Source organism: Bufo bufo, chromosome 9 (genome assembly GCF_905171765.1).
Source record: "Bufo bufo chromosome 9, aBufBuf1.1, whole genome shotgun sequence".
Classification (NCBI taxonomy): domain Eukaryota; kingdom Metazoa; phylum Chordata; class Amphibia; order Anura; family Bufonidae; genus Bufo; species Bufo bufo.
The window spans coordinates 140,451,585-140,476,228 of record NC_053397.1 but is presented as its reverse complement, the minus strand read 5'-3'; the positions used below and the strand labels follow the sequence as shown (position 1 = coordinate 140,476,228).

Below are 24,644 nucleotides of genomic sequence, written 5' to 3'. Positions count from 1 at the left end.
TCCAGGTGTACTGTTTGCCTGCATGTGTGAAAGCAAAAAGAAACTGACATTTCTCATGTAAGGGAACAGAAAAGAATGCATTGGCCAGATCAATGACAGTAAAAGTTGTGGCAGTGGGTGGAATGCCAGCAAGGAGTGTGTGCGGATTGGGGACAATAGGTGTCTCAAGAACAGTAGCCTCATTGACCGCTCGGAGGTCCTGCACCATGCGGTACGTTGGAGGCTGTCCTTTCTCCCTTTTCTTCCATACTGGGTAAAGGGGTGAGTTACAGGGAGAAGTAGTGATCTTGATTGCCCCATTCTGCAGGAGGGCCTGCACCTGGAGGGTAATAGCATCCTGTTGTGAGATAGAAAGCGGACATTACGCTTTGTATGGCAGAACCTTGGGATCCTTCAGGGTCACAGTGACCGGTGGGACATTGAGGCGTCCGATATCATGGGGTCCTTTGGTCCAGAGAGTATTGGGGATGAGGTGCAAAATGGTTTGCAGCGAATCCCCTTGTTCATATGAATCAGTGCAGAATTTTATTGTCAGACATCCAGCAGCCGTGGGTGTCACATAATTTGAGTGAAAACCACAAAGACCAAGAAGCAAGACAGTTTCTTATCAGAAAGAGGATCTTAAACTAACACAGCAGAAACTAACATTTCTGTGAAAAGAAAAAAGGTGGGGGTCAACTGATCCCCCGTAGCTGTCCTGCAATGTGGTGGAATGATCTGCTAATCTTGCTTTCGCCCATTTGTCTGTAATTGTTCTATAAAGAATTCTCCAGACTCATGATCCCTGGGGTCAAAGTTAGCACCTTTAAGTTCAGGGATGTGGATTTGATCCATTACCAGTGTGGAGTATTCACCTGTCTTGTTTTCCACTATACTTTGCAGGTCCGACCATGTGCACCCATAGGTTTGGTGCACTTGAGACAGTTTCCTGAAAAAGGGCATGGGATGGGTCTCAGGGTCAGGCAGTAAATTCACTATGGTGAATAACTGTTGTGGGGATGTGGATTCTGCAGCACCGTCTGCATCCCCCTGTTCTGCTTCATCAGGTTGCCCCCCTACCATTATAGGAGTAAGGGTGGCAGGTGAGTGTGGTAGCATGAATGTACCGTCCGGGTTAACCATGGGGTACAAGGTAGTAGGAAGGGGCAAGGGTGACATAGGAGTGACGGGGGGGGGGGGGGTCCGGACCGAATGATATTAAAGGTCCGTTCATGGGCGTTGCCTGGGGACAAGATGGCGCTGTAGCTAACACGGGAAGTGATGGGACGTGCCGGGGAGTAGTTACCAAGGTGTGGTTTTGTGGGTGGGGAGCCCCACAGTGAAGGCACGTATTTCGGGAGGAGGGATTCTGCATCTGTGATAATATCTTGTAGGCAGAGAAACTGCCTAATAATCTTACAAAAACCTCTGGAAGAGCATGACATTGTGAATGGATTAATGGAATTTATTTACCAAAAAAATTACACATATAGAAACATAGAATGTGTCTGCAGATAAGAACCATTTGGCCCATCTAGTCTGCCCAATATACTGAATACTATGGATAGCCCCTGGCCCTATCTTATATGAAAGATGGCCTTATGCCTATCCCATGCATGCTTAAACTCCTCCACTGTATTTGCAGCTACCACTTCTGCAGGAAGGCTATTCCATGCATCCACTACTCTCTCAGTAAAGTAATACTTCCTGATATTACTTTTAAACCTTTGCCCCTCTAATTTAAAACTATGTCCTCTTGTAGCAGTTTTTCTTCTTTTAAATATTCTCTCCTCTTTTTACCTTGTTGATTCCCTTTATGTATTTAAAAGTTTCTATCATATCCCCTCTGTCTCGTCTTTCTTCCAAGCTATACATGTTAAGGTCCTTTAATCTTTCCTGGTAAGTTTTATCCTGCAATCCATGTACTAGTTTAGTAGCTGTTCTCTGAACTCTCTCCAAAGTATCAATATCCTTCTGGAGATATGGTCTCCAGTACTGCGCACAATACTCCAAATGAGGTCTCACTAGTGCTCTGTAGAGCTGCATGAACGCCTCCCTCTTTCTACTGGTAATGCCTCTCCCTATACACCCAAGCATTCTGCTAGCATTTCCTGCTGCTCTATGACATTGTCTGCCTACCTTTAAGTCTTCTGAAATAATGACCCCCTAACTCACTTCCCTCAGATACTGAGGTTAGGACTGTATCACTGATTTTATATTCTGCTCTCGGGTTTTTACGCCCCAGGTGCATTATCTTGCACTTATCAACATTAAATTTTAGTTGCCAGATTTTTTACCTTTCCTCTAGTTTTCCTAAATCCTTTTCCATTTGGTGTATCCCTCCAGGAACATCAACCCTGTTACAAATCTTTGTGTCATCAGCAAAAAGACACACCTTACCATCGAGGCCTTCTGCAATTTCGCTGATAAAGATATTAAACAATATGGGTCCCAGAACAGATCCCTGAGGTACCCCACTGGTAACAAGACCTTGGTCTGAATATACTCCATTGACTACAACCCTCTGTTGTCTGTCCCTCAGCCACTGCCTAATCCATTCAACAATATGGGAGTCCACGCACAACCTTATTCTACATAATTAAAAAACAAAACTTTATTTCATGATGGAAAAAACCTTTGGATGCTAATATATTTTCCTCAAAAAGTATTTTATATAAAAAAATCTGATTTAAATAAAAAAAAATTGATTTTTTTTATTTTTAAAAATCATTGATTTTTATCCACCCTGGTGGCAATGATGGTTCATTCTTCTGAGTTTTTAACCAATTTCACCAACATAGAGACACCCAGTAGGACATTTTGGTACTTATAATCAAATAGACCACATTTGACTTAGTGCAGGTGAATGTACCTGGGATCTTGTAGTCCTAATCTGTATTGGGGACTTGCACCTTGTCAGTGGTCATTATGTACGGGCAGGTCTTACATTTGCAATATAAACATTAGTAGCCCATATGGTGCCATGGATACGCACTCATAATAAATGTAAACGCTATGCCTATGGTAATCAATTACAATCCTCTAAAATATTACCAGACCGCCTATAAAGTATTAAAATATTTATTTTATCATTTATTATAATTTTTCTTTTTTTTTTTTAAACAAACCTGCATACAAAAAAGATAGGTGCGGGAAGGTGGCATCCACAAGAGGTAAACACTATGTGTATTTCATACAGAGTTACATCAATTATATAAAGTGCAAGTGCCAAAAACATAAAAAAGATCAGTAATATGTACCCATAGTGTGTTTCCTCCGGGATGACTACAGCCCCAACGCGCGTTTCGTCGAGCATTCGTCCGGAGAAGCGGTCATGGAATGTTTTTAGTTGTTCAGATCCAGTCCAAATGATTTATACATAGTTGGTTACATAGTTGATATGGTTGTAAAAAGACATAAGTCCAAGTTCAACCAAGGGATAGGTGGAGACGTGAATCCCAGAAGGAAACAAGACTCAAATTTCTACACGTTTTCATAAGCATTAATGTTGTTTACTTTTAAGAATTCATCTAAACCCTTTTTAAAACTGTCCACTGTTCCTGCTGCGACCACGTCCTGATGAAGTCTATTACACAGATTCACAAATTCTTGCAATAAAGAAGCTTTCACGCTTCTGGAGACTGAACTTTTTCTTCTCCAGTCAGAGGCAGTGCATGCCCTTGTCTTTTGAGGGCATTTTACATGGAACAGTTTTTCACCATATTTTTTGTATGTTCCATTTATATATTTGTATAGGTTAATCATGTCCCCCTTGAGACCCTCTATGCCCCTGATCAGTTTAGTTGCTCTCCTCTGTACTTTTTCCAGCTGCAGTGCATCCTTTCTATGGACTGGTGCCCAGAACTTGACTGCATATTCCAGATGAGGCCGCACCAACGCTTTGTAAAGTGGTAATATTATATCCCTGCCCCGCGAGTCCATGCCTCGTTGAATGCATGACAATATCCTGGTGGCCTTAGAAGCAGCTGATTGACATTGTATGCTGTTATTTAATCTACCATCTTCAAGGACACCCAAATTCTTCTCTATAAGTGACTCCCAGTGTTACATCCCCTAGGACATATGAAGCATAGAGATATTACTACCAAGATGCATAACTTTACATTTATCCACATTGAACCTCGTTTGCCAGGTTAATGCCCAATCACTGTGTTCAAGTCAGCTTGTAGTTTATGGACATCTTCCATAGACTGTACAGTTCTACATAGCTTGGTGTCATCTACAAAAATAGAAATGGTGCTATTTATCCCATCCTCAATATCATTAATAAATAAAGTAAATAGAGGGCCTAGCACTGAACCTTGGGGTACACCACTTATAACCCGGGACCATTCTGAATAGGAATCATTGACCACAAGTCTCTGGACATGGTCCTTCAGCCAGTTTTCAATACAATTACAAACTATACTTTCGAAGCCTGTAGACCTTACTTTAGCTATTAAAAGTCTTTGCAAAATCCAGAAACACTACATCCACGGCCACCCCTCTGTCCAGGCTACTACTCGCCTTCTCATAAAAAACAAATCCGGTTAGTCTGACAACTTCTGTCCTTGGTAAACCCATGTTGGTTATCACTTATATTAGTTAGTCATATAGTCTCTTAAGAGTCCTTCAAACATTTTTCCTACAACAGAAGTTAAACTAACTGGTATATAACCTGTGGAGGACCTAGATCCTTTTTTGAATATGGGCACCACATTTGTCGTGCACCAGTCACTTGGCCACTGTACCTAGAGAATCTTAAAAAATTATAAACAGGGGCACAGCAATGACTGAACTGAGCTCTTTAAGCACTCTTGGGTGTAATCCATCTGGACCCATCTCACGGTGCGGTTCACCGTGACCTGTGTTTGCCACGTAGTCTGGCTGCATGTCCCCTTGCGTACTGGCTGCAGGCCGAAATCCTGTGTAGGCTGGTTGCTAGAGGCTGCATGCTGGCTGCGGTGTCTACGGTGTACTCTGCCTGTGTACCCATTTGTAGCTGCATTTCTGTATCCCGTGTATGCTGGTTGCCAGGGGCAACGCCCGGTTCTGTTCTTGTGTGTCCTGTTCTGAGCTCTGGTGCTGATGAGGTTAATTTCCCCTGTCTGCTGTGCCTGGGTGTGGTTTTGCAGGTGCACTGGTTCAGCACCTATTTCTCCCTGGTGTCAGTTCTGTTTTAGTTGCTCTGTCAGTCAGTTTGTCCTGTTCCGTTCTTGGTAGAGCTCCTTGCTGCTGACCCAAGGGATTTTTCCATCTGTCTGTTTATATGGTTCTGCCTAGGTTTACATTGTTGTATGTTGTATTCGGTATCTAGTATCTTGTTTGTGCCATTTTTCTGTTCGTCTGTATCTGCTCTGTTCTGGTGTATTATGTTATTTGTTCCTGTTCTCTTCCTTGCTAGCCTAGCAGTGCTTACTGCGTCCGTTGTCATGTCTGTATTCCTGTTGAACCTAGCAGAGCTTATCTGCATCTGAGCCTAACGGAGCTTATCTGAGTCTGTTCCATGTCCTGATGTCTGTCTGGCAGTCCTTACTGCTTCTGTTATTCCGTTCATGTCTGCTTCTTTTCTTGTTTTATGTCTGCTTCCGGAAGGGGGTCCCTGGCTTCCCCGGAGGGGGAATTGCCATCCGTGTGCAGCACTTAGCTTCTATCACTTGCTACGCAGGTAACTGCTTCTGCCTTTGTTTTGCCTTGCCTGTCTGTTGGAATCTGTATCAGTATCTCTGTCTGACTTTGCTGGTACCATTGTTGGTTTCTTCTGGACCAGCTGCCACTGACTCTGCTTGCGCTCTGGCAACTACTGTGGCTCAAGTCTATCCTCACCACTAGATGCGCTAGTGAAGACCAGGTGTTGCTTAGTTACTCCCCTCCAGAGTATTACCAGTCAGTGCCAAAGTGGGTTCTCACCCGCTGGTTCGTTACAACCCAGAGCCTTGTTCACATTTACCTTATTTAACTTATCGTAGACCATATCTACACTTAGTACATCCAGTAATATACTCAATTAGCTAACAGCCCCAGCACCACAGCTATCAGCTCCTTTCTCTTTTATATATACAGAGCTAAAAAAAACATTTAGTAACTCTGCCTTTTTATTAAGCCCTTTGTAATCTTCAAACACTACAGCTGACCCCTGATTTGAATTTTTTAACTGCCCTTTTTTTTTTGACTTGCCCTTTTTACAGTAACTGTAAGCTATGTGGGGGGGGGGGGGGGAATTTTAGATGTTTATACTTGTTACCTAAAGGAATAAAAAAAATTTGTGCAATTACTCAATGTGGATTTACAGCTCTCCCATTTATACTCAATATTATTATGTGACAGTAGCTGCTCAGTCTATGCCCTGAAATGCTGCCCTCAACCCAGGGAAATTAGCCTTTTAAAAATTCTGTGTCTTTGCTCTGCCTGACAGAGTTTAGTTCTTATAGTTTAGGGGGTATATAATTATATTGTGGTCACTGTTACCTAGTGTTTCTCGAACAGTAACATTTCCAACAAGCTCTGCATAATTAGAAATTACCAGATCCAAGAGAGCATCGCCCCTAGTGGGAGCTTTTGGCCCATAAAGTGGTCCTGCAGCAGGTTGAGGTATTTTCTCCCCTTTGCAGTTGCGGCAGAATCATGGCCCCAGTCAATGTCTGGGAAGTTAAAATCTCCCATTATGACCACTGTACCAGCCTGTGCTGCCCGCTCTAATTGGTTATACAGTTGCATTTCTATCTCCTCTGTGATGTTAGGGGGCCTATAGATTACACCAAGTATTTATTTTTTTCAGTGTTTATATCCCTTTGAACTTCCACCCATAAGGTTTCCACATCCTCACCATCCTCACCCACAATTGCCTCTTTTACACTTGTCTTCAGATCACTCCTCACATACAGGCACACACCACCGCCTTTTCTATTGACCCGGTCTTTCCTAAATAGTGTAAAACCCTCAATATTAACAGCCCAGTCATGCGAAGAGTCCAACTATGTCTCAGTCACACCAACTACATCTATGTGTTCTTCTAGTACTATAGCCTCCAGCTCCCCTATTTTTGTAGCTAGACTTTTGGCATTTGTGAAAATACATTTTTAAATTACTATTACCTGTAAAGTAAATATCCAGGATTTTTGTTACCTTTGTTGATGTTTGTATGTAACAGGTTCTTGTTACCAGCAGTTCTATTTTTCATCGGTGTACAGTTATGCCTAGTCTTCTCCCTACTTTCCTCACTAACCCCAGCCCCCACTAAGTCCCCACTGTCAACTCCTATATCACACTCTCTAGCTACACTATCTACCCCCTTATTAGTATGACCCTCCCCAACAGATCCTAGTTTAAAAGCTCCTCCAGCCAGCTAACCATTTTTTTTTTTGTCATCTAAGTACCAGTAATAGGCCAAAGGTTTGATGGGTCAGGACAGCAAGACACTTTCAAGCTTGGCTATGAACAGATTTGCATATTGTGGTGCCATATTTTGCTCCCCATTGCCTTACCGGTCTTCTGTAGGTATATTCTTTCACTAAATGAAAAGTAATTATGGGGCAGGATGAATTTTGTAAGTTCCACCATAGATTCGGTGCCAATTCCTTTTTTCTTTCATTAAAATCTATTGTGGTGTGGGATGTTAGAATATAAAGATTCTACATCCATGGTAGCCAGGGTAGTTCCCTCTGGTAGCGGACCTATTGCAGACAGTTTATTCAGTAGGTTAGTTGTGTGCTGGATGTTGCTGGCTGTATCTCTCACCAAAGGATTAAGGACACCTTCCACCAATCCAGAAATGTTCTCAATGAGGGTGCCCATGCATAAAATTATTGGTCTTCCTGGATTTTCAGGTTTGTGAATTATGGGAAGCATGTAAAATGTGCCTTTTCTTGGACTTTCCAGTATCTGGTTGTATGGTATGCAGGCCCAGTAATAATCTTTTCTTTTGAGTACTCCTGTGTTGGGTCTGATTGCAGTTTTGTATAGTAGCCTGTGTCTGTCAGCCTTTTTTTTTTTTGCTTCTGTCATGTAGTCACATATGTTAATTATGACTATAGTGCCTCCTTTGTTTGCTGGTTTAGCGATGATTGATTTTTTTTTTATTTTTTTTTTTATTGTTGCCCTCTCCTGGGCGCTCATGTCTGTATCCAAAATGGTAGATTTTGTAATCTGTCTGAAGGATTCTATATATCTATCTAGATGGGTGTTGTGTACACTTTGCGGTGTCCAGTCAGATCTTTTTGGCTGTCACATTACTTCTGAAAGAATACTTTCATGATACAGAGGAGACAGAACCCATGCTGACAGAAGGTAGTTTCCTGAAATAATTTTACATATCACTACAGAGTTCAATTTCATTCAGAGTTTTGGGTGGACAAAATAAAAGCCCTCTACAGAGCATTCAAAGTTCCACTTTATTAGGTTTGTACATAGAGCTACTGAGATGCTTCAGTATATAGTCAGGGTTTGGCTTCATTCTGTAAGGGCTCTTTCACACTTGCGTTCTTTTCTTCCGGCATAGAGTTCCGTCGTCAGGGCTCTATGCCAGAAGAATCCTGATCAGTTTTATCCTAATGCATTCTGAATGGAGAGAAATTTGTTCAGGATGTCTTCAGTTCCGGACCGGAACGTTTTTTGGCCGGAGAAAATACCGCAGCATGCTGCGCTTTTTGCTCCGGTCAAAAATCCTGAACACTTGCCGCAAGGCCGCATCCGGAATTAATGCCCGTTGAAAGGCATTAATCCGGATCCGGCCTTAAGCTAAGCGTTGTTTCGGCGCATTGCCGCATCCGACGTTTAGCTTTTTCTTACCATGGCTGCCGGGACGCTAAAGTCCTGGCAGCCATGGTAAAGTGTAGTGGGGAGCGGGGGAGCAGTATACTTACCGTCCGTGCGGCTCCCCGGGCGCTCCAGAGTGACGTCAGGGCGCCCCACGCGCATGGATGACGTGTCGCATGGATCCTGTCATCCATGCGCATGGGGCGCTCTGACGTCATTCTGGAGCGCCCCGGGAGCCGCACGGACTGTAAGTATACTGCTCCCCCGCTCCCCACTACTACTATGGCAGCCAGGACTTTAATAGCGTCCTGGCTGCCATAGTAAAACTGAACGCATTTTGAAGACGGATCCGTCTTTTTCCGGTTTCGGCGTGTAATTCCGGCAAATGGAGTACACGCCGGATCCGGACAACGCAAGTGTGAAAGGGCCCTAAGTGTTTGTCTTTAGCCCTTCCTTAAAGGGAACCTGTCGCCTCTACTATGCTACCCTCATTGAGCGTTTCTAAATGTTTAATTGTGTTACCTTTAACGTATAAATGATACTTTTAATTTAATTTGCAGACAAATTCAATAAGTATTATGCATTTTTGTACTTCCCGCCTTTTATGCAAATTAACATAAGAGTCATATCTTGTGTGACCAGAGAAGAGTCATATTTTCAAGCTCTGACTCATCTCAGGTTAATTTGCATATGTATAAAATCTGGTTTTTTTACACCATAAAAGCACACAGAGCTATGCGGACTGGATGTGCTAGCGGCCATCTAGCAACCCATGGCCTCAGCTCTATACACAAAATCCAGATGACAGGTTCCCTTTAAAGGGAACCTGTCATGTGGATATTTGATTATAATCTAACTAATTATATACAATCATTAACTACTAAAAAGTACCTTAGATGTATTCACTTACTGGTGTGACAGATGGTTACCTCATAATATACACTCAAAGATGCTGCATGCTAATGAGCTGATTTGAGTCCAGCGTGATGTCATTGAGTCCAGCGTATATTTAATTAACAGCTATAGCCACTCCCCTGCCCACCTGCTGCTGATTAATATGGAAAAAAACTGTCATTCAGCAGCAGGTGGGCGGGGAGAGTCAGGTGCTCATGAATATTCATGACTCATTATCAGCTGGAGCTTTTCAATTCAAGATGTTGGCAGATTGACTGGGTCAATTAAAGAAAGTGACCCAGCAAGAGAATCAGTCACTTATTTATGTTGCCCTTAGTTAGGACACCATGTGGAGCTTCTTTTCCTTGTTTTGGATTAGAAATGTCCGCATGTGGTTGTATTACTTCTGGAGTTTTTGTTTTCTGCTTTTTGTAATTTAGTTTCTCCTTGTTTGAATTTCCAATTGGACCTTACTTTTGATGTTGTGGAATCCATGTCTCTCATGTATTTATGTCCCTCTGTATCTCAAAAGGAAAATACTTAAAGGGTTTCTACCATCATAATTTCTGATATGTAGCTGACTGACATTAGCGATGTGCTAATGTCAGCACTACATAAGTGTGTTTTCTACATTTGTCTCTGCAGCCATTCTGCTAAAATACACACTTTTACAATATGCTAATGAGCCTCTAGGTGCTATGTGGGCGTAGATTCAGCACCTAGAGGCTCGAAAAACTAACAATGTATCCCGCCCAGGTCCTCCGTTTTGCCCGCCCCGCTCCTCTTGCTTGATGTCCAAGTTCCATGCATCGTTGAGGAAATCCTGCGCCGTTCACTTCTGTATTCGGCGCAGTGAGTGAAGGCCGCGCTCCTGGTGCCGACTTCCTCAAGGCGCCTGCGCCGACTACATCACAGTGAGGAAGTCGGCACCAGGAGCGCGGCCTTCACTCACTGCGTCTGCGCCGAATACAGAAGTGAACGGCGCAGGATTTCCTCAACGATGCATGGAACTTGGACTTCAATCAAGAGAAGCGGGGCTAAAAAAAAATAATAATAATAATTTAACTCTCCTTAATCCACTTGATCGCGCAGCCCGTTATCTCCTTCTGTCTTCATCTTAGTTGTGTGCAGCAACAGGACCTGTGGTGACGTCACTCCGGTCATCACATGATCTTTTTCCATTGTGATGGACCATGTGATGACAGGAGTGACGTCAACACAGGTCCTGTTGCTGCACACAGCTAAGATGAAGACAGAAGGAGATGCCGGGCTGCGCGATCAAGTGGATGAAGCTGAGGTAAATTATATTTATATTTTTTTTTAACCCCTCCAGCGCTAATGTACTATGCATTCTGTATTCAGAATGCTATTATTTTCCCTTATAACCATGTTATAAGGGAAAATAATACAATCTACAGAACACTGATCCCAAGCCCGAACTTCTGTGAAGAAGTTCGGGTTTGGGTACCAAACATGCACGATTTTTCTCATGCGAGTGCAAAACGCATTACAATGTTTTGCACTCGCGCAGAAGAATCGCGCATATTCCCGCATTGTACCCGCACCTTTTCCTGCAACGCCCGTCTGAAAGAGGCCTTAGAGTTGCCTCATCATCTCTGCTCTGCTTGTCAGGGGTAATCCTTTCTACAGCTAAGGTCTCTAGTTGAATCTCTGTTGGAATGGAGCTCATGATTAGACTAGGCTAGGACAGACTGTGGTCATGTGAAGCTGTGGTAAAGGAGACTGCATACAAGTGCTGCTGCTCCTCAATCGCATCCAACCTCCTATCGGTACTTCATGTCTCCTCATGAACTCCATTCCTACAGAGATTCAGCTAAAGATCATATTGGTGTACATTCACACGACCGTATGTGTTTTGCAGGGGCCGCAGAACAGAAGTACAGATGCGGACCCATTCATTTCAATGGGGTTGTCCGCATCTGTTCCGCAAAATTGCAGAACGGATGTGGACCCATAAATATGGTTGTGTGAATTAGGGATCGACCGATATTGATTTTATTTTTTTTAGAACAGATACCGATAATCTGGGAACTTTCAAGCTGATAATTTATACAGATATTCTGTGAATTTTCATTTTTGAAAAAAAAAGAAATCCTACACAAATCTGCTGAAAATGAATGTTTATTGTTAACGTATAGGTATTTTTATTTTTCTTTGTAAATCTTTTTTTTTTTTTTCATTTATAATTAATATTTTGGTGTTTGTGTGTGTTGTGTTTTTTTACTAACTTTTAGCCCTCTTAGGGACTAGAACCCTTGTCCTATTCACCCTGATAGATCTCTATCAGGGTGAATAGGACCTCACACTGTCCCTGCTGCTCTGTGCTTTGTGCACACAGCAGCAGAGAGCTGACAATGACAGCCAGGGCTTCAATAGCGTCCTGGCTGCCACGGTAACCGATCGGAGCCCCAGGCTTAGACTGCTGGGGGTCCGATGGGAACTGCCACGGAGGGGGAGAGGGGATCCTGGTGCCACCACCACCAATGATTAATACTGGGGGGGGCAGGCTTGGGTGGGGGGGGCGCACTGAGCCACCAATGAAGATAACTATCTCATTAATTCATATACAGGAGGCGGGAGCTGGCTGCAGAATCACATGTGGCACCTGAGGGGTTAACTGCCGCGGATCGCAGCTACTTGTCATAGAGGTCGGGAGCCGGCTATGTGATTCTGCAGCCAGCTCTCGCCTCCTGTATATGATTTATGAGAGGGGTATCTTCATTGGTGGCGCAGTGGCAACAGCCCCTCCCCTCCTCTTGTCCTTCCTCCTCTCACTTGCTGTAGCGGCAGCACAGAGGGCAGGGAGACACTGCTTCCTTCTCCCCTGTGCTGCTGAGAAAGCACGGATCGCGCTGACAGCAGCGCGATCTGTGTTCCCGATTAGTTATGGGTAAAATAGATGCCAATAGCGATAACTTTCAAAATCCTGAATATCGGCCGATAATGTACCCTTGAACTGTATTCCGAATCGTAATCCCAGAGAGGCAGATGAGGCAGCCCTTTACCTCTGTTGTGAAGTAACTTGTCCTCCTCCTGTGTGATTAGCACAGGTTTTTTGTGTACTAATAGGACGGCAGCCATTTTATTTCTTCTAATGATTTCTCCCTAGACGAAACAAACCATTATAACTAATGAAAAGTATCTGGGAATATATTTTTAATAAAGTATTTTAATACTAATAATTTCCCAGAAAACCCCTTTAACTCCTTCAGGACTCTGCCATTTTTCACCTTTAAAGGGCTTCTGTTACTCCACTAAACTCCATATTTATTTTTTGTCTCCTTTAAAATCCTTATGCTGCGATTTTCTCAATATATAATGCGATTACTCAGTTTGGTTCAGTAGTTATATAAAAAAACTGACTTTTATAATATGCAAATTACCTCTCTAGCAGCAGGTAGGGCGTCTACCTGCTGCTAGCAGCAGCATCCTCCATTCATAATGACGCCCCCTCCTCATGTTGATTGACAGTGCCAGCGAATGCGCTCGCTCGGCACTCCATCCTCAGTGCGCCTGCGCCGATGACGTCACATGTACACCCGGCGCAGGCGCACTGAGGAAGGAGCGGCCGAGCGAGCTTCCTCCACTCAGTGCGCCTGCGCCAACTGAAGACCGGCGCGAGATTTAAAACGCAGACAACGCCAGTCAGAGGAGGAGCGCATTCGCTGGCCCTGTCAATCAACATGAGGAGGGGGCGTCATTATGAATGGAGGATGCGGCTGCTAGCAGCAGGTAGCCGCCCTACCTGCTGCTAGAGGTAATTTGCATATTATAAAAGTCAGTTTTTTTTATATAGCTACTGAACCAAACTGAGTAATAGCCCTATATATTGAGAAATCGCAGCATAAGGATTTTAAGGAGACAAAAAAAATAAAATAATGAGTTTAGTGGAGTGACAGAAGCCCTTTAAGGACCAGGCCATTTTTTGCAAATCTGACATGTGTCCCTTTATGCGGTGATAACTTTAAAACTCTTTTACTTATCCAAGCCATTTTGAGATTGTTTTCTCGTCACATATAGTACTTCATGACAGAGGTAAATGTGAGTCAAAATATTTCATTTTTATAAAAATATTTTTTTTTTTACAAAATTCGCAAATTTTCTAAATTTAATTTTCTCTGTTAACATAATAGAAACCACCCATAAATGGCCCCATTTTAGAAACTACACCCCTCAAGGTATTCAAACTTTGTTAACCCTTTAGGTGTTCCATAAGACTTAAAGGGTTTCTGTCATCAGAAATAATGTTATGTAGCTGACTGACATTAGCGATGTGCTAATGTCAGCAGTACATAACAGTACATGCCTGCTGCCATTCTCTTAAAATAAAGACTTTTAAAATATGCTAATGAGCCTCTAGGTGCTATTGGGGCATTGCTTCAGCACCTAGAGGCTCGGTCTACTCACCCTTTGGCACGCCCAGGTCCCGTTGATTGACTGTCGAATTCTCGTCACGTAAATCCTGCGCCGTCCCGTTTTATGTATTTGGCGTAGTGAGTGAAGGACGCGCTCCTGCTGCCGGCTTCCTGCCTGCGCCGAAGGAAGAAAGCCGGCACCAGGAGCGCATCCTTCACTCACTGCGCCGAATACTACCGTATTTTTTGCCCTATAAGACGCACTTTTCTTCCCCCAAAATTGGGGGGAAAATAGCAGTGCATCTTATGGGGTGAATGCTGCATTTTGCCGAATTTTCAATGATACGCTGTGCAGCATCGGGTGTATCAGCTGAGAGGGAGGAGGGGTTGGGGGCCGGCATCTGCTTTTATAATGCCAGCGGGGCCCGTGCAGTGACTGTATTCTACTACACGGGCCCGGCTCTCTGTATATAATTAATGTATAAAAATTCTGGGTAATCAGCGCCTGTATTACGGTACTTACAAGCGCTCGGTAGCAGGGAGGAGGCAGGCCGGACGCTGGCAGCGTGAGTCACTACGTCACGCGCCTGCGTGGCCCACTTTATGAATGAAGCAGGCAGCGTGGGCGCATGACGTAGTGACTCACGCTGCCAGCGCCCATCCTCCCGGCCTCCCTCCTCTCTGCTACTGAGCGCTTGTAAGTACCGTAATACAGGCGCTGATTACCCAGAATTTTTATACATTACCAATGCCTACAATTACAGATACGATTTATATACAGTGAGCGGGGCCCGTGTAGTAGAATACAGTCACTGCACGGGCCCCACTGTCAAAATACCAGATACGAAACCCCCACCCCCTGTATTGGGGGTCATTCACACTACAGGGACACTGTTATGGAGGGGATCTGTGGATGACACATAGCATAAGATGCTATGTATGTGCCATCCAGAGATCCCCATAACAGTATCGCGCCCACAGATCCCCCCCCAATAAGTGTCGCGCCCACAGATCCCCCCCATAAGTGTCGCGCCCACAGATCCCCCCCATAAGTGTCGCGCCCACAGATCCCCCCCCCCATAAGTGTCGCGCCCACAGATCCCCCCCCCCAAGAAGTGTCGCGCCCACAGATCCCCCCCCCCCCCCAAGAAGTGTCGCGCCCACCAAAAGCACACCTTTTGGTTCAATTATTTTTTCTCCTCAAAAACCTAGGTGCGTCTTATGGGCAGGTGCGTCTTATAGGGTGAAAAATACGGTAAACGGGACGGTGCAGGATACTGTTATGGACTGCTGACATTAGCACATGGCTAATGTCAGTCAGCTACATAATGTTATTTCTGTATGAAATTTCACTTTTTTGACATTTTCCATTTTAATAAATTCTTCCAGTAACAAAGCAAGGGTTAACAGCCAAACAAAAATCAATATTTATTACCCTGATTCTGTAGTTTAAAACAACATATGGGGTGTTTCTGTAAACTGCTGTACGGGCACACTGCAGGGCCCAGAAGGAAAGGAACGCCATATGGTTTTTTGAAGACAGATTTCACTGGGATAATTTTAAGTTGCCATGCCACATTTGAACACATCAGGGGGATGCACCCCTAGGGAAACTCTCCAAAAAAGTGACCCCAATGTTGGAAACTACGGAATAAGGTGGCAGTCTTGTTTGTACTATTTTAGGGTACATATGATTTTTGGTTGCTCTATATTTCATTTTTTTGTGAGGCAAGCTAACAAAAATGGCCTTTTATTTTACTTTTTTTTTTTTTTTTAGAACATTCATCTGACAGGTTAGATAATGTGCTATTTTTATAGAGCAGGTTGTTTCGGACGCGACAATAATAGATATGACTTTTTTTCTTTTTTTTTTTTTGGGTTGTTTCAGTTGTACATAATAAAGCATTTAAAAAAAAAATAATTTGTGTCTACATATTCTGAGAGCCATATATAATATATACATTTTTTTATGTAGGGGCTCATTTTTGGGATGATGTAACGGTTTGATTGGTACTATTTGGGGGGGGGGGGCGGCATACGCCTTTTTGATCGCTTGGTGTTGCACTTTTTGTGATGTAAGTTGACAAAAAAAATGATTGTTTTAGCACCGTTTTTATTTTTTCTACGGCGTTCAGGTGAAAACACCCACTCTGGGACTTCAACTTCTGGGGTCTGATGCCCTATGCAATGCGTTACAATACAACCTGTATTGTAATACATTGGTGGTCAGCTTTTATGCTGACAAGCCCGCCTGTGAGACCCAGCCTAAGAGCTGGATCTCACAGGCTTCTGTAGATGGCAAGCCCCGATGCCTATGGAAGGCATCGGGCTGCCTTCTCTGCTATTGGGTCCCCGCCACTGCAGCGCGGGGACCTGATGTGAAAGCGGAGGGTACCCATACCCTCCAACCCCTCTGCATGCCGCGGTCTACTTTGACCGTGGCATACAAGGGGTTAATACGCCGGCATCAATGTTTTAACCGATGCCGGCGTATGTAGCAGGGGCCTGGCTGTCAGTGACTGCTGGGTCCATGCCGGGGGACGCAGCTCCTGCACCTGCCCCATCAGTCCGCCGTACATGTATATGTCTCGGAGGGCATATGGTCGTGTGCATGAGCCCTAATAATTTGTCTTCCTTTCCTGGGCTGGTCCTCATGAGAGCCAGTTTCATCAGTGGTTGATGGGTTTTCTTGACTGCACTTGAGGATGCCTTCAAAAATTTTGGAAGTTTCCGGATTGACTGACCTTCATGTATTAAAGTAATGATGGACTATTGTTTCTATTTTCTTGAGTGGTCCTGGTCATAATTTAGATTAGAACAGCAGTATGGAACTGTGTACCAATCCTACGTCTGCATAACATAACTGATGGTCTCAAACACACTATGAAGGCAAAAAATTTCCTAAACTGAAGGGGCTGACACCTGTCACGGCTCTACTGTGTTTTGGATATGGCAAAAAAGCACAAAAAAAAAAACTGCATGCAGTTTTCAAAATGCACATGTGGTTTTTGCAATAACAATACCTGATGTGTTGTGTTTTCTTTCAGCAAAGGGGGAAAAAAACTAATTGCACATGACAAAACTTAATATTGTGTAAAATTAACCCCGATGTGTAGACATGGCGGCCGCTCGCACGAGCAGCAGTAGTCATGGCCGGCAGGTCTCTGCTGTTTAATACAGCAGAGAACTGAGGCTAATTATCGCAACCGGCAACAATGCCAGTCGCGGTAAATAAAGGCTTTAGTTGCCGTGATCTCACTTGATCATGGCATCTAATGTGTCAAAACCAATGAGGATGTCGGTAGTTGCTTTGAATGTTTGGAGTCTCTCTGACGAGACCCACAGCATTCATGCTGCAATTCTTATTTTGGCCACCAGGTGGCAGGCCAACATAAGAAATGAGCAACAGACAGTAATAAACTCATTTTAAAAATACATGATTGTTCAAAATTAAACAGATTTTATAGGCTTATAAGAGCTTCAAAATCATTCCAAAAAAGTTAAATGTATAAAAAATATCTACCGTAAAAGTTTAAATCACCCCCCTTTCTGTATAATAAAAAAAAATAAAAATAACAACCTAAATAACCAATAATAGACATCACCGCTAGAGTTGAGCGAACACCTGGATGTTCGGGTTCGAGAAGTTCGGCCGAACTTCCCGGAAATGTTCGGGATCCGAACCCGACCCGAACTTCGTCCCCAACCCGAACCTCGTCCCCAACCCGAACCCCATTGAAGTCAATGGGGACCCGAACTTTTCGGCACTAAAAAGGCTGTAAAACAGCCCAGCAAAGGGCTAGAAGGCTGCAAACGGCAGCAAAATGTAGTTAAATCCCCTGCAAACAAATGTGGATAGGGAAATGAATAAAAATAAAATAAATAAAAATTAACTAATATCAATTGGAGAGCGGTCCCATAGCAGAGAATCAGTCTTCATGTCATAGCAGAGAATCGGGCTTCACGTCACCCAAAACTGGAACAGTCCATTGTCAGATATTTAGGCCCCGACACCCAGGCAGAGGAGAGAGGTCCCATAACATAGAATCTGGCTTCATGTCATAGCAGAGAATCGGTCTTCATGTCATAGCAGAGAATCGGTCTTCATGTCATAGCAGAGAATCGGGCTTCACGTCATAGCAGAGAATCAGGCTTCACGTCATAGCAGAGAATCAGGCTTCACGTCATAGCAGAGAATCAGGCTTCACGTCACCCACCACTGGAACAGTCCATTGTCAGATATTTAGGCCCAGGCACCCAGGCAGAGGAGAGAGGTCCCATAGCAGAGAATCAGTCTTCATGTCAGCAGAGAATCAGTCTTCATGTCACCCACCACTGGAACAGGCCACTGTCAGATATTTTTAGGCCCCGGCACCCAGACAGAGGAGAGGTTCATTCAACTTTTGGGTTGCCCCGCAATATAATGGTAAAATGAAAATAAAAATAGGATTGAATGAGGAAGTGCCCTGGAGTACAATAATATATGGTTAAGGGGAGGTAGTTAATGTCTAATCTGCACAAGGGATGGACAGGTCCTGTGGGATCCATGCCTGGTTCATTTTTATGAACGTCAGCTTGTCCACATTGGCTGTAGACAGGCGGCTGCGTTTGTCTGTAATGACGCCCCCTGCCGTGCTGAATACACGTTCAGACAAAACGCTGGCCGCCGGGCAGGCCAGCACCTCCAAGGCATAAAAGGCTAGCTCTGGCCACGTGGACAATTTGGAGACCCAGAAGTTGAATGGGGCCGAACCATCAGTCAGTACGTGGAGGGGTGTGCACAGGTACTGTTCCACCATGTTAGTGAAATGTTGCCTCCTGCTAACACGTTCCGTATCAGGTGGTGGTGGTGCAGTTACCTGTGGCGTGGTGACAAAACTTTTCCACATCTCTGCCATGCTAACCCTGCCCTCAGAGGAGCTGGCCGTGACACAGCTGCATTGGCGACCTCTTGCTCCTCCTCTGCCTTCATCTTGGGCTTCCACTTGTTCCCCTGTGACATTTGGGAATGCTCTCAGTAGCGCGTCTACCAACGTGCGCTTGTACTCGCGCATCTTCCTATCACGCTCCAGTGCAGGAAGTAAGGTGGGCACATTGTCTTTGTACCGTGGATCCAGCAGGCTGGCAACCCAGTACTCCGCACACGTTAAAATGTGGGCAACTCTGCTGTCGTTGCGCAGGCACTGCAGCATGTAGTCGCTCATGTGTGCCAGGCTGCCCAGAGGTAAGGACAAGCTGTCCTCTGTGGGAGGCGTTTCGTCATCATCCTGCGTTTCCCCCCAGCCACGCACCAGTGATGGGCCCGAGCTGCGTTGGGTGCCACCCCGCTGTGGACATGCTTCATCCTCATCATCCTCCTCCACCTCCTCCTCATCCTCCAGTAGTGGGCCCTGTCTGGCCACATTTGTACCTGGCCTCTGCTGTTGCAAAAAACCTCCCTCTGAGTCACTTCGAAGAGACTGGCCTGAAAGTGCTAAAAATGACCCCTCTTCCTCCTCCTCCTCCTCCTCCTCCTCCTCCTCCTCCTCCTGGGCCACCTCCTCTTCCATCATCGCCCTAAGTGTTTTCTCAAGGAGACATAGAAGTGGTATTGTAAAGCTGATAACGGCGTCATCGCCACTGGCTATGTTGGTGGAGTACTCGAAACAGCGCAACAGGGCACACAGGTCTCGCATGGAGGCCCAGTCATTGGTGGTGAAGTGGTGCGGTTCCGCAGTGCGACTGACCCGTGCGTGCTGCAGCTGAAACTCCACTATGGCCTGCTGTTGCTCGCACAGTCTGTCCAGCATGTGCAAGGTGGAGTTCCACCTGGTGGGCACGTCGCATATGAGGCGGTGAGCGGGAAGGCCGAAGTTCCGCTGTAGCGCAGACAGGCGAGCAGCGGCAGGATGTGAACGCCGGAAGCGCGAACAGACGGCCCGCACTCTATGCAGCAGCTCTGACATGTCGGGGTAGTTGCGAATGAACTTCTGCACCACCAAATGCAGCACATGCGCCAGGCAAGGGTTGTGCGTCAAACCAACTAGTCCCAGAGCTGCAACGAGATTTCGCCCATTATCGCACACCACCAGGCCGGGCTTGAGGCTCACCGGCAGCAACCACTCGTCGGTCTGTTGTTCTATACCCCGCCACAACTCCTGTGCGGTGTGGGGCCTGTCCCCCAAACATATGAGTTTCAGAACGGCCTGCTGACGTTTACCCCGGGCTGTGCTGAAGTTGGTGGTGAAGGTGTGTGGCTGACTGGATGAGCAGGTGGAAGAAGAGGAGGAGGAAGCCGAGTAGGAGGAGGAGGAGACAGGAGGCAAAGAATGTTGCCCTGCGATCCTTGGCGGCGGAAGGACGTGCGCCAAACAGCTCTCCGCCTGGGGCCCAGCCACCATAGTGGGACAGCAAGCGACATGAGCTGTTTGAAGCTGTCTGTGTCCACCAGCCTAAATGACAGCATTTCATAGGCCAGTAGTTTAGAAATGCTGGCATTCAGGGCCAGGGATCGAGGGTGGCTAGGTGGGAATTTACGCTTTCTCTCAAATGTTTGTGAGATGGAGAGCTGAACGCTGCCGTGTGACATGGTTGAGATGCTTGGTGACGCAGGTGGTGGTGTTGGTGGTACATCCCATGTTTGCTGGGCGGCAGGTGCCAACGTTCCTCCAGAGGCGGAGGAAGAGGCCAAGGCGGCAGCAGCAGAAGAGATAGCAGGGGGAGCCTGAATGACTTCCTTGTTTTTAAGGTGTTTACTCCACTGCAGTTCATGCTTTGCATGCAGGTGCCTGGTCATGCAGGTTGTGCTAAGGTTCAGAACGTTAATGCCTCGCTTCAGGCTCTGATGGCACAGCGTGCAAACCACTCGGGTCTCTTAGTCAGCACATTGTTTGGAAAAGTGCCATGCCAGGGAACTCCTTGAAGCTGCCTTTGGGGTGCTCGGTCCCAGATGGCGGCGGTCAGTAGCAGGCGGAGTCTCTTGGCGGCGGGTGTTCTGCTTTTGCCCACTGCTCCCTCTTTTTCTACGCTGTTGGCTCGGTCTCACCACTGCCTCTTCCTCCGAACTGTGAAAGTCAGTGGCACGACCTTCATTTCATGTGGGGTCTAGGACCTCATCGTCCCCTGCATCGTCTTCCACCCAGTCTTGATCCCTGACCTCCTGTTCAGTCTGCACACTGCAGAAAGACGCAGCAGTTGGCACCTGTGTTTCGTCATCATCAGAGACGTGCTGAGGTGGTATTCCCATGTCCTCATCATCAGGAAACATAAGTGGTTGTGCGTTAGTGCATTCTATCTCTTCCACCCCTGGGGAAGGGCTAGGTGGATGCCCTTGGGAAACCCTGCCAGCAGAGTCTTCAAACAGCATAAGAGACTGCTGCATAACTTGAGGCTCAGACAGTTTCCCTGATATGCATGGGGGTGATGTGACAGACTGATGGGCTTGGTTTTCATGCGCCATCTGTGCGCTTTCTGCAGAAGACTGGGTGGGAGATAATGTGAACGTGCTGGATCCACTGTCGGCCACCCAATTGACTAATGCCTGTACCTGCTCAGGCCTTACCATCCTTAGAACGGCATTGGGCCCCACAAAATATCGCTGTAAATTCTGCTGGCTACTGGGACCTGAGGTAGTTGGTTCACTAGGACGTGTGGCTGTGGCAGAACGGCCACGTCCTCTCCCAGCACCAGAGGGTCCACTAACACCACCATGTCCGCGTCCCTTACTAGATGTTTTCCTCATTGTTACCGTTCACCACAATAATAAAAATATTATTTGGCCCAATGTATTGAATTCAAATTCAAGCCTTTTTTTACAGACACCTAACACTATCTGGCTATCTATTTAGGTACCGTATTACACTAATACAGGCACAGCAGTAATGACAGATTTAGCTGAATATAAATTTGAGGCCTATTATTTAGGCGCTGGGTGACAGGTATACGTTTACACACAGAATTAGACTTGGAATTGCACTGTAGCGTGTGTGTGAAGTTATTGAGAATAACTTGGTGACAGGCTCAGCTTGACCCTGATGTAGGATATAGCCAAAAAATAACCACACTATTGATGGTTAAATGCACTTGGTGACAGGCTCAGCTTGCCCCTGATGTAGTATATGGCCAAAAAATAACCACACTATTGATGGTTAAATGCACTTGATGACAGCTTGACCCTGATGTAGGATATAGCCAAAAAATAACCACACTATTGATGGTTAAATGTACTTGGTGGCGGCTTGTGCTGGCGCACCACAAGACACGAAATGGCCGCCGATCAACCCAGAAAAAAAGTGAATGAAAAACGCTCTGGGCAGCCTAAAAAGAGTGACCAATTGAATAGCAGCAGTTCAATGATCCACAGCTGTAGATCGATCACTGTCTTAAGTGTTTTGGAGGAGTTAATCACTGCCTAATCTCGCCCTAACGTCGCAGCTGCAACCTCTCCCTACACTTGTAACAGCAGAGTGACGTGCAGCGCTACGTGACCCAAGCTTATATAGAGGCTGGGTCACATGCTGCTCTGGCCAATCACAGCCATGCCAATAGTAGGCATGGCTGTGACGGCCTCTTGGGGCAAGTAGTATGACGCTTGTTGATTGGCTGCTTTGCAGCCTTTCAAAAAGCGCCGAACCCGGACTTTTACGAAAATTTTCGGGATCGGGTCCGTGTCACGGACACCCCAAAATTCGGTACGAACCCGAACTATACAGTTCGGGTTCGCTCATCCCTAATCACCGCCAATGAAATTTAAAAATATTAAAATCAAAAAATAAGGCGAATGGCGTAACGGAAGAAAGGGTCAAATGGCTAATTTGGCATTTTTTTTTCTTTGCTTCCCTTACCCATAAATGTAATAAAATGTGATAAAGTCCCACTCACTCCAAAATGATATCAATAAAAACTATAGATTGTCCCGGAAAAAAAATGAGCTCCCACAGTTATGGGGGTCCAGAATATGGTGATATAAAAAATAAATTAAAAAAAAAACTTTATTTTTACACTATTTAGACATAAATACCCCATAATTTTTTTTTATATATTTATTTTAATTTTTTATTACTGCTTCCCACTACATTTTATGCCTGAGATGTGGGTGTATATGCCGTTAAGAGTCTAAACTCAGTTTTTGGCAAAAACTACGCTCCTTTTTATTTTGAGCAAAATAAATTATCTTCATGTGTATTTGCAACTACCTTGGTAGCACAGGTGCCTTTACACAAAACTCAGGATCACAACCTTAAAGGGATTCACACACATTTTACATTTCCAAAAACAAATGTTACAAATGAAACATAACTCATCACAGAGGAGCTTACAGTCTACTTAATATACAGATCATAAAATAGCAGTTATACTAAAGAAACAAAATCACTTTGTTTAACTGCAGCTCTGCCTCACCTAGGTTAATCAGCTGCATGCATCTCAGTTTGTAATGCAGGCAAGCGGCTAATGCTGGATGTTAGTGTGAACAATGCCTTAGGCTACTTCACACTCGCCTTTGGTGTGAATCTGTCATGGATCTGCACAGACTGATCTGTTCAGATAATACAACCGTCTGCATCCGTTCAGAACGGATCCGTTTGTATTTTCTTTAACATAGCCAAGACGGATCCGTCTTGAACACCATTGAAAGTCTATGGAGGACGGATCCGTTTTCCATTGTGTCATAGAGAACGGATCTGTTTGGCTCAGTTTCGTCAAAAGGACACCAAAGCGGAATGGAGACTGATCGGAGGTCAACTGATGCATTCTGAGTGGATCCTTTTCCATTCCGAATGCATTAGGGCAAAACTGATCCGTTTTGGACAGCTGAGAGCCCTGAACGGATCTCAAACGGAAAGCCAAAACGCCAGTGTGAAGGTAGCCTTAGTCTGTCTGCAGAAGTAATAGTGGACAGAGCGAGAGGTTTGCTGGCCAGCAAGAAAATGAAAGCCTACAAGAAAGAAATACCGATGCTCACACACAGGCAAAATAATGGCATATTCACCCTCTAACGATGCCATAATTAATGGTGGCATTAGAAAGTACAACTTGTCCCACAAAAAATAAGCCCTCATACAGCTATGTGAACGGAAATTATTAAAGGGAGTCTTTCACCGAATATGACCATTACAGACCACTCAGATCAGGTTCTCCATTACTTTCCCCAGATTACTATGGTACCTTTCATATTGCAGTCCATCGCCGATTTGCTTCAAAAAACACTTTTATACAATATGGTAATTAGGTTCTGACGGTGCCCAGGGGTGGCGTTCATGCGGCCGGTGCCCATGGCCCCTCGGTGCTTTGCTTACCAAACCCCTCCTCTTTCACCCCTCTGGCCCGCCCTTGTTTAATCTGAATACCCCCTCCTCTCCGTCTGAAATCCCGTGCCTCCGCCGTCTGGATCGGGTTGCGCAGGCTGGCACATGCGCATTGAAAGTCCCTGTTCCTCTGCCCATAATGGGCAATGCAGTGTGCACGCGCCGGGAATGTGTGGAGCGGCGAGGACGTGGGATTTCAGACAGGAGGAGGTAATCGGATTAAACAAGGGCGGGCCAGAGGGGTGAAAGAGAAGTGGTTTGGTAAGCAAAGCGCCCAGGGGCCTGGGCATCGGCCGTTTGAATGCCGCCCCTGGGCACCTTCAGAACCTAATTACCATACGGTATAAAAGTTTTTTTA

At 45.2% G+C, this 24,644-nt stretch overlaps 1 protein-coding gene and 1 long non-coding RNA gene across 2 annotated transcripts in view; one reads left to right on the top strand and one right to left on the bottom strand.

Moving 5' to 3' along the window:
• The window catches only part of RBX1 (ring-box 1), a 108,990-nt gene that overhangs the window by 74,228 nt on the left and 10,118 nt on the right, over nucleotides 1-24,644 (top strand). The window lies entirely within an intron of this gene.
• On the bottom strand, nucleotides 545-21,877 carry LOC120979113. The gene is made up of 4 exons (XR_005774242.1): nucleotides 21,868-21,877; nucleotides 11,139-11,149; nucleotides 8,767-8,771; nucleotides 545-720 (listed from the first exon to the last, which is right to left on the bottom strand). It is a non-coding gene; the product is annotated as an uncharacterized LOC120979113 (long non-coding RNA).